The following is an 8,951-nucleotide window of genomic DNA, read 5'->3' as shown; positions in this document are numbered from 1 at the left end:
GTGGACTCATGCAGTATTTGTCTTTTTGTGACTGGCTTATTCTCTTAGCATAATGTCTAGAGATTTATTTATATTATTTTTTTTTTTGACAGACTCTCACTATGTCTGTAGAGTGCTGTAGTGTCACAGTTCACAGCAACCTCCAATTTTTGGGCTCAATTGATTCTCTTGCTTCAGCCTCCCAAGTAGCTCGGACTACAGGCACCTGCCACAATGCCCAACTATTTTTTGTTGCAGTTGTCATTGTTGTTTAGCTGGCCTGGGCTGGGTTCAAACCTGCCAACTTTGGTGTATGTGGCTGGCGCCATAACCACTGTGCTTCGGGCGCCAAGCCTATTATTATTTTTTGAGACAGAGTCTAACTTTGTCACTCTGGGTAGTGCTGTGCCGTCACAGCTCACAGCAACCTCAAACTCTTGGGCTTACCTGATTCTCTTGCCTCAGCCTCCCAAATAGCTGGGACTATAGGCACCCATCACAATGCCCACCCATCTATTTTTAGAGAAGAGGTCTTGCTCTGGCTCTGGCTCAGGCTGGTCTCAAACCTATGAGCTCAGGCGATCCACTTACCTCGGTCTCCCAGAATGCTAGGATTATAGGCGTGAGCCACTGCACCTGGCCTTGGAGATTTATTTATTTATTTATTTTTGAGGTTTTTGGCCGGGGCTGGGTTTGAACACACAACCTCTGGTATATGGGGCCAGCACCCTACTCTTTTGAGTCACAGGCACCGCCCTGGAGATTTATTTTTTAACTAAAATTTACTCTCACCAATAATGAATATGAGTGCCTGTTTCTCAAGAGGTTTGCCAACACAGTATATGTGTTATTGGATGTTTTATCTTTGCTAATGTAATTAGTGAAAAATCATATGTGATAGTTTTGTTTTGGTTTTATTTGTGACAGAGTCTGACTCTGTCACCTGGGCTACAGTGCCATGGGTCTCAGCCTATTTCACAGCAACCTTAAACTCCTTGGCTCAAGCAGTCCTCCTGCCTCAGCCTCCTGAGTAACTGGGACTACAACTCACCATGATGTTTGGCTAACTTTTTCTGTTTTTAGTAGAGATGGGATCTCGCTCTTGCTCAGGCTGGTCTTGAACTCCTGACCTCAAGTGATCCTCCTGCCTTATCCTCCCAGGGTACTAGGATTATAGGGGTCAACCACCATGCCAGGCCCAAATATTTTCTTTTATAGTGTCTGGACTTCTGTTTAACTTAAAAAGGTTTTTTTCTTTTCTTTCTTTCTTTTTTTTTTTTTTTTTGAGACAGAGTTTTACTTTGTCACCCTTGATAGAGTGCCGTGGCAACATAGCTCGCAGCAACCTCAAACTCTTGGGCTCAAGCGATTCTCTTTGTCTTAGCCTCCAGAGTAGCTGGGACTACAGGCGCCCACCACAATGCCCGGCTCTTTTTTAGACACGGGGTCTTGCTCTTAGAGACCAGCTCAGGCTGGTCTCAAATCTATGAGCTCAGGCAACCCACCCGCCTCGGCCTCCTAGGAGTGCTAGGATTATAGGCATGAGCCACTGCACCCAGCCAGAAGGCTTTTTTCTATTCTCATATTACCATAAAAAAAAAACTTCATGTTTACTTCTGGTCCTTTATGGTTTTTTTCTTTTTTTTTTTTTTTGAGACAGAGTCTCACCATGTCGCCCTCTGTAGAGTGCCGTGCAGTTCACAGCAACCTCAAACTCTTGGGCTTATGCGATTCTCTTGCCTTAGCCTCTCAAGTAGCTGAGACTATAAGTGCCCACCACAACTCCTGGCTTTTTGTTTTTTTTTTTTTTTTTTGTAGTTGTCGTTGTTTGGCAGACCCGGGCCAGGTTCAAACCCACCAGCCCCAGTTTATGTGGCAGGTGCCCTAACTGTTGAGCTACAGGCACTGAGCCTATGGTTTTACTTATTTCATTTTATTTATTTATTTTTGTTGTTATTGTTGCAGTTTTTGGCTAGGGCCGGGTTTAAACTTGCCACCGCCGGTATGTAGGGCTGGCACCTTATTCCTTGAGCCACAGGCACCACCCTATGGTTTTATTTTTAATATTTAAATCTTTGACTCATTTGAATTTATTTTAGTCTTAGGAGAGAGGTAGGTATCCAATGACTTTTGACATTATGTATTCAATAATAAATCTTTTCCCCACTGATTTAAAATGTTACCTTTTAATAAAAACTTTTATGAATGAATGAATGAGTAATATTTCTGGGAAAGGACACTCACTTCTGTATACTCTACCATGCAGCATTATAGTGCACCATTATCCCTGTGCCCTGCCTGGGGTCCATTCTCAAGGCCCTGCCATACACCTAGTGTCCTCTGGGTGGCCAGGGTGGATGCAATATGGGGTTCACAACAGGGTGTTGATCCTGAGGTTGCCCAGCAGGCGTGGGCCCGGTTATCAGATACTAGTCCCAGGTGTGTGTGTATAAGGCTAGAGACATGGAGTGCCAATTCTCAGTAGGCGCACACGAATGGGCAAATGCGCGCCTGGAGTGGTCAGGTGTGTGTGAGTGAGCTCTCCAGGTGTATGTTCAGGTGGATCAGCACACCAGCCAGGTATGTGCGTGCTTCCAGCCAGGCGTGTACTTGCAGGTGTGCCTGCTATCTCCTGTGCCCTCAGGGCCAGGTGAGCTGCTAGCTCGCGTGCCTGAGAATGTTTCTTGTCGTGGGAATCAAGGAATCTCTCAGTCCTCAGGTTAGAGCTTCCTCCAAGGTGCGGGTGAAGGTGGGGATGTGGCTGGCTGGGTAATCAGGTAGGTTTGGGGAGCTTCTGTTCTTGCTGACTGGGAATGATCACATCAGAGAGCTAGGAGCCCTGGATCTGGTGACACTACTTCCCTGGACATTGGAGCTGAAAACCTGTTCAAAGTTTTGGCAGGCCATGGTGAGAAAACAAGTAGCTGGGCAAGATCAGGCAGACTTTGGCAGCCATGTGCACACCAAACAGGCTGTGCTCTGGCTAAAGCCTCCACTGCACACCTAGGCCAGCAGGCCCGGCACCAGACTGGTTTTATTCACCCCTTCCCTGATTGCCCCCATTTTCTGAATGGGAAAACTCTGGTCAGCAGTCTTCCTGGTGGGGTTCTGAGCTATCCTGCTGGCTGTGGATAGTCATAGTGGGAGAGCAGCACCCCTCTCCCACTGCCCCCTACTGGTTCCTTCTCCCCCCAGCCCTCCTTCAGGGACCCTTGGTCTGATGGAGATGCTGCCGACCTGGAACGAGTGTGCTTGTGTGTGAGCGAGGAAGTCGGGGGTGTAGGTGAAGGTAGCACTACACAAGTAAAACTTTTTTTCTTTTTAAGATGGAGTCTCATTTTGTCACCTCAAGCTATTTTCTTGCCTCAGCCTCCCAAGTAGCTGGGACTACAGGCACCTGCCACGATGCCTAGCTATTTTTAGAGACAAGGTCTTGCTCTGGCTCAGGTTGGTCTCAAACCTGTGAACTCAGGCAATCCAACCTCCCCATCCTCCCAAAGAGCTGGATTACAGGCATGATCCACTGCACCTGGCCTCACAAATGAAACTCTGAGCTGAGTGTTGGAAGGATTTAGTGGAGAGCATCTCCCACCTCCGGCAGTGTGCCCTGCACTCCCTAGAGGCATTGCTGGGGCTCTAACCCCACTCCTGTCTGCAGTGTGGGAGTTCTGAGACCCTGAGCTGAGTCTTTCTCTCACTTAGCTTTTCCAGCTCAGCCTGTGGGCCCACCCCCAGACTGGCTGCCTTCACTGCATTCTGTTGGCCACTAAGACTACTCTGGGACATAGAGACTACACACTGAGACTACACACAAGGACATAGAGGTGAATGAGAATAGGACCTTGGACTCTTGGGGGGTACCCAGCCCAGCCCAGAGAGGGGGTCAGAGACAGTCCTCTCTAAAAGAGGGGTGAGGAAGCCAGCCCAAGTGGTGGAAACAGTGTACCAAGGATGAGAGGCCTGGAGCACACAGAGGCCCTGGCCCTGATCAGCCTGGGGTGTCCAGCCTTCCCTGGGCAGGCATCGGGCGGTGGCCTGTCCCATTGGGAGGTAAGTTTCCTTCCGGCAGCTCCTTCTCACGCAATGGGCCGGAAGGGGTTGGGGGCCCATTGTTCCCTGGCACGCTAGCACCCCCAGCCCTCCCCAGCTTCTGGGCGGGGGGAGCAGTGGAAGGAAATGGGCTGAGCCCAGGCCCTGGCAAGACCCCAGTGGCAGGGCTCAGGGTCTGGGGAATGCTGGCTCACACGTGAAGACCTGCTATACACACAGCTGCACATGCCACCCACATGTTGGGGCTTCCGTCTCACCCCGAGCCAGCCTTCCCAACACTGTGTGTGTGTGTGCGCGCGCGCGTGCTGGCCTGGTACCTGACACTTTACATGCACTACCTCATTAAACCTCCTACCAACCCTGTGGACTGGGATTATCATCCCTCATTGTAAAATGAGAAAATCTACACTCAGAAAGGTTATGCAACTGACCCACCCCAGCTCATCCCCTTTCCCTTTTCCCAGTCCTGCCAAGGGATTGCCTTCTGTTATCTTAATTACTGGCCTTGGGTGGAGGGAGAGTGCAGAGGTGAAGGGCTGGCCTGAGAAGCCTATCAAGTGTCAACCTATTAGCCTTCTAAACCCAGAAAAACCTGTTGCACTCAGGGCGCACAAGGAGCAGGGTGAGGGCAGGGGGCAGGCTTATTAATCCCCAAAGTGGCCCCGCTGCACTGCCTGCCAGAGTTCAGGGTCCCAGGGGGTGAATCTTGAGGGATGGGAAGCTCAGCTCAATGTGTGGTTACCTCTGGTGGCAGCCCTCTCAGGGATAGGAGATAATGGCAGCGATAAGGTGGAAGGTAAACTCATAGACTGACCCACTGAACTTCATAAACTCTGGTCTAGGGAAATCCAGCTCTGCTCTGTTTGCCTGACCCAGATGGCACACTCACTACTACTTTTCCAGACAGTCTGCATATTGAGACTCCTTCAGATTCCTTGGTCAGCTACAAAATCCTTCTTTGGGGAGCAAGGTGCCTTAGGACTGAGATTTATCTGGGTAGATCTAGGTAAGGGGAACTCTGGTGACTGTGTTAATTGTACGGGGACTGAGGGAGTCCTGGGAGGGAGGTTACCCTGAGGGATAAAGGAGCCAGCAGGACCATTTAGCTCCACCCCACAGCTGCCTTCAGAGCAGGGGTGAGCTGGTTTGGAACAAGAACAGTTATGGATCCTTCTCTAATCTGTAAGAGTCCCGTCTTGAAGAGCAAGGGTGAGCTTGCTTTATACTGGGAGTGTGAGGAGGGGTTGGCAGGGCAGAAAAGTGACAAATGAAGGCTCTTGTATGGCTCTGCTGGCTTTTCCCTGTGCCATTGTCTCTGCTGGCCTGGTGTGTAGGGCCCCCCTGACAAGGTAGCCAAGATGCTGTGACCCTGTTCCTGTTGTTGTTAGCTGTGGCTGTTTGGGCCAAAGTGGATACTGCTCTGAGGGACCCAACCACTGAATGACCTGTGACCTGTATGGCCAGGGTCAAAAACATGACCTGAGCCAAACTCCTCTCTTAAGAACCTGAACTGGAGGGTGGCGCCTGTGGCTCAGTGGGCAGGGTGCCGGCCCCATATACCGAGGGTGGCGGGTTCAAACCCAGCCCCAGCCGAACTGCAACAAAAAAATAGCCAGGCATTGTGGTGAGCGCCTGTAGTCCCAGCTACTATGGAGGCTGAGGAAAGGGAATCGCCTAAGCTCAGGAATTGGGAAATTGGAGGTTGCTGTGAGCTGTGCAATGCCCCGGCACTCTACCAAGGGTGATAAAGTGAAACTCTGTCTCTATTAAAAAAAAACAAAAAAAAAAGAACCTGAACTAGAGTCTGGGCAAAGTGGCTCATGCTGTGATCCCAGCACTCTGGGAGGCCGAGGTGGGTAGATTGCCTGAGCTCACAGGTTCGAGACCAGCCCGAGCAAGTGTGAGACTCTGTCTCTGAAAAATAGCCAGGCGTTGTGGCAGGCACCTGCAGTCCAAGCTACTCAGGAGGCTGAGACAAGAGAATCACTTGAGCCCAAGAGTTGAGGTTGCTGTGAGCTATGATGTCATAGCACTCTACTGAGGGTTACAAAGTGAGACTCTGTCTCAAAAACAAACAAACAAACAAACCTGAATTAGCCCAGCATAGTGGCACAGGAGCATCACTTATACCCAGGGGTTTGAAGGTGAGCCATGATCCCGTCTGCCTATTGCCACTGCACTCCAGCCTGTGCAACATAGCGAGACCCCATATCTAAAGAAAAAAACAACAACAACAAAGAACCTGAACTAAGAGATGTAACAGAGAGATCTGGGTGGTGGTAGATGCTTGAGATAAAAGGAGTTGAGGGTATAACCGGACCAGCTGAGAGGCCTAGGGAAGTCTCTATTTTCCCCTGGGAGACAGGATTCCGAGCACAGGGTTTTTCCCATTATTTCACCTTCACCAAAATGCCTCCCCAGCGTGCTGCCCTTCAAAGTTTGCTAGAGCCTTGCTGGATTTTTCCCAGTCTTAAGTGTGGCTGGCAGAGCAGGGTTGTTGTTGGTGGCCCAGACTTCAGGTTCATGGTCCCGGAGGTGGCTGCAGACTGAAGACCTGAAGTCTGTGAGGGGGAGGGCTTGTCCAAGGTCTCTAAGACCCAGGACTTGGCTCGGTTCCTGTGGCTCAAGTGGCTAATGTGCCAGCCACATATACCAGAGCTGGTGGGTTCAAATCCAGCACGGGCCTGCCAAAGAACAATGACAACTACAACCAAAAAATAGCCAGGTGTTGTGGCAGGCACCTGTAGTACCAGCTACTTGGGAGGCTGAGGCAAGAGAATTACTTAAGCCCAGGAGTTGAAGGTTGCTGTGAGCTGTGACACCACGGCACTTTACCCAGGGCGACAGCTTGAGGCTCCGTCTCAAAAAACAAATAAACAAACAGAAAAAACCCCAAAACAAAACAAATCCCAGGACCTGAGCAGATCTCCTAACCCTTTGGCCAGGTGCTCTTCCCAATTGTCCACACTGTTCACTGCTGGTGTCACCTTTCCTATCCTATCCAGATGTCCTGACTCAGGGGTGAGACATGGGTTAGGAAGAGAGACTCTGGACATGGTATAGGGCAAATGGCACCATCCTGAATCCCTCCCTGACCCATTCCTAGCTCATGCTTTCTGAGTCTCAGGTTTCTTATCCCTAAAGTGGGTATGATGGTGTTCACCTCCTGTACTTGTTGTGAGAACAGCCCGAGAAGATGTGTGTCCAGGGCCTGCCGGGAAGAGGCAGGACAGGCTGGTCCAGTATGCCTCCAGCTTGTTACAGGGGACAGGGATGGTGAGCAGGAGAGCAAAGTCTCTGTGTCCAATACCTTCCTGCCTTGGCTCTGACAAGAGGAGAGCCCTAGGCCAGCGGTTAAAGATTGGCCAGGTATGCGTGAGAAGCTCAGGCCAACTCCAAAGCTGGATGGGGCAGTGACTATTGGGTGACCCTGAGCCACCTCAGGCCTGTCCTGAAATCCCCCAGGGAGCTCAGCCTTGCTGAGTCCCAGATTAATAAAGTATCACAGTATCTGCTTGTTACTTGTCGAGGGTGTTTAGATGTGCCATCAGGGCACATCAGTGAGCTTCCCACCAGTCTGGGGGTTCTAGAGCATAGGGCCATGTGCCCCTCAGACTGGAGCTCCCAGGGTTAGGCCAGGCCTCCTCCTTCACACAGGGCCAGGTTGTCTTTTCCTGAGATTCTCAGGATGAAGTTGTGTTCCCTTTAATTTAGGGATCTCAGAAAAGGGCTTTGCTTCTGCCCTCAGATTGGATCCTCAGGGCAGGGCCATTATCTATGGGATCTCGCAGGACTAGGCTGTTGTGTTTTCTCTTTCAGACAAGGGATCCCAGACAGAGTTATTTTCCCCAGGAATCCAAGACCTGGGCTGCATCTCCCTCCCCAGATGGGACTCTCAGAGTAGGGTAATTTTCTCCTCAGAATGGAGCCCTCAGGCAGGGCCTTGTCTCCTCTCTCAGTCTGTGATGTCCAGGGGGAGTCATGCCCTTCTCAGTTTTGAGATCTTAGGGTGGGACTCTGTCCTCCCTCTCAGACTGGGGTTTCCTAAAGCAGAGCTGTGCCCTCCTCACTGTGAGAGATGAGCTGGGCCTTCTCTCACCTCCTCAGGTGTTTACTTTGAGTTTGAGGACAGGCACAGACACAGAGCTTAGGTGAGGTGCCTCCTCCTTTGAGGATTTTAGCATGGGCTCCAGCTAATGTTTTTTTCTTCCCCTTTCCCTTCTCTTTCAACAGAGTCTCACTCTTGCTCAGGATAGAGTGATGTAGCATTAGCCTAGTTCACAGCAACCTCAAACTCTTGGGCTGAAGCATTCCTCCCACCTCAGCCTGCTGAGTAGCTGGGACTACAGGTGCCCACCACAATGCCCAGCTAATTTTTCTATTTTTAGTAGAGATGGGATCTCACTCTTGTTCAGGCTGGTCTGGAACTTCTGAGCTCAGGTGATCCTCCAGCCTCGATGTTCTAGAGTGCTAGGATTATGAGTGTGATCCACTGCTCCTGGTCAAATTTTACTTCTAAGTGTGTTGTTTTCTTCAAAGCTACAGATGGCCACAATTATTTCCAGAATGTTAGGGTAATAATTCCAATGGATGAACTCTTTAGAAATGAAGATCTAACTCATTTTCATCCCACCTCAGAGTATCATAATTTGTATGACAGATATAGTCAAACCTTGATTAATAATAAAGAAAGCAAAAGTAACTGAAGTAATTCTTTGGCAAGAGTACAGATGGTTGGCTCGGCACCTATAGCTCAGCGAGTAGGGTGACAGACACATACATCAAGGCTGGCGGGTTCGAGCCCAGCCCAGGCCTGATAAACAACAATGGCAATAGCTCCTTGGGAGGCTGAGGCAAGAGAATTGCTTAAGCCCAAGAGTTTGAGGTTGCTGTGAGCTGTGATGCCATAGCACTCTACTGAG

The sequence above is a fragment of the Nycticebus coucang genome, chromosome 6, assembly GCF_027406575.1.
Source record: "Nycticebus coucang isolate mNycCou1 chromosome 6, mNycCou1.pri, whole genome shotgun sequence".
NCBI classification, from domain to species: Eukaryota; Metazoa; Chordata; class Mammalia; order Primates; family Lorisidae; genus Nycticebus; species Nycticebus coucang.
This window is presented reverse-complemented; position numbering follows the sequence as displayed.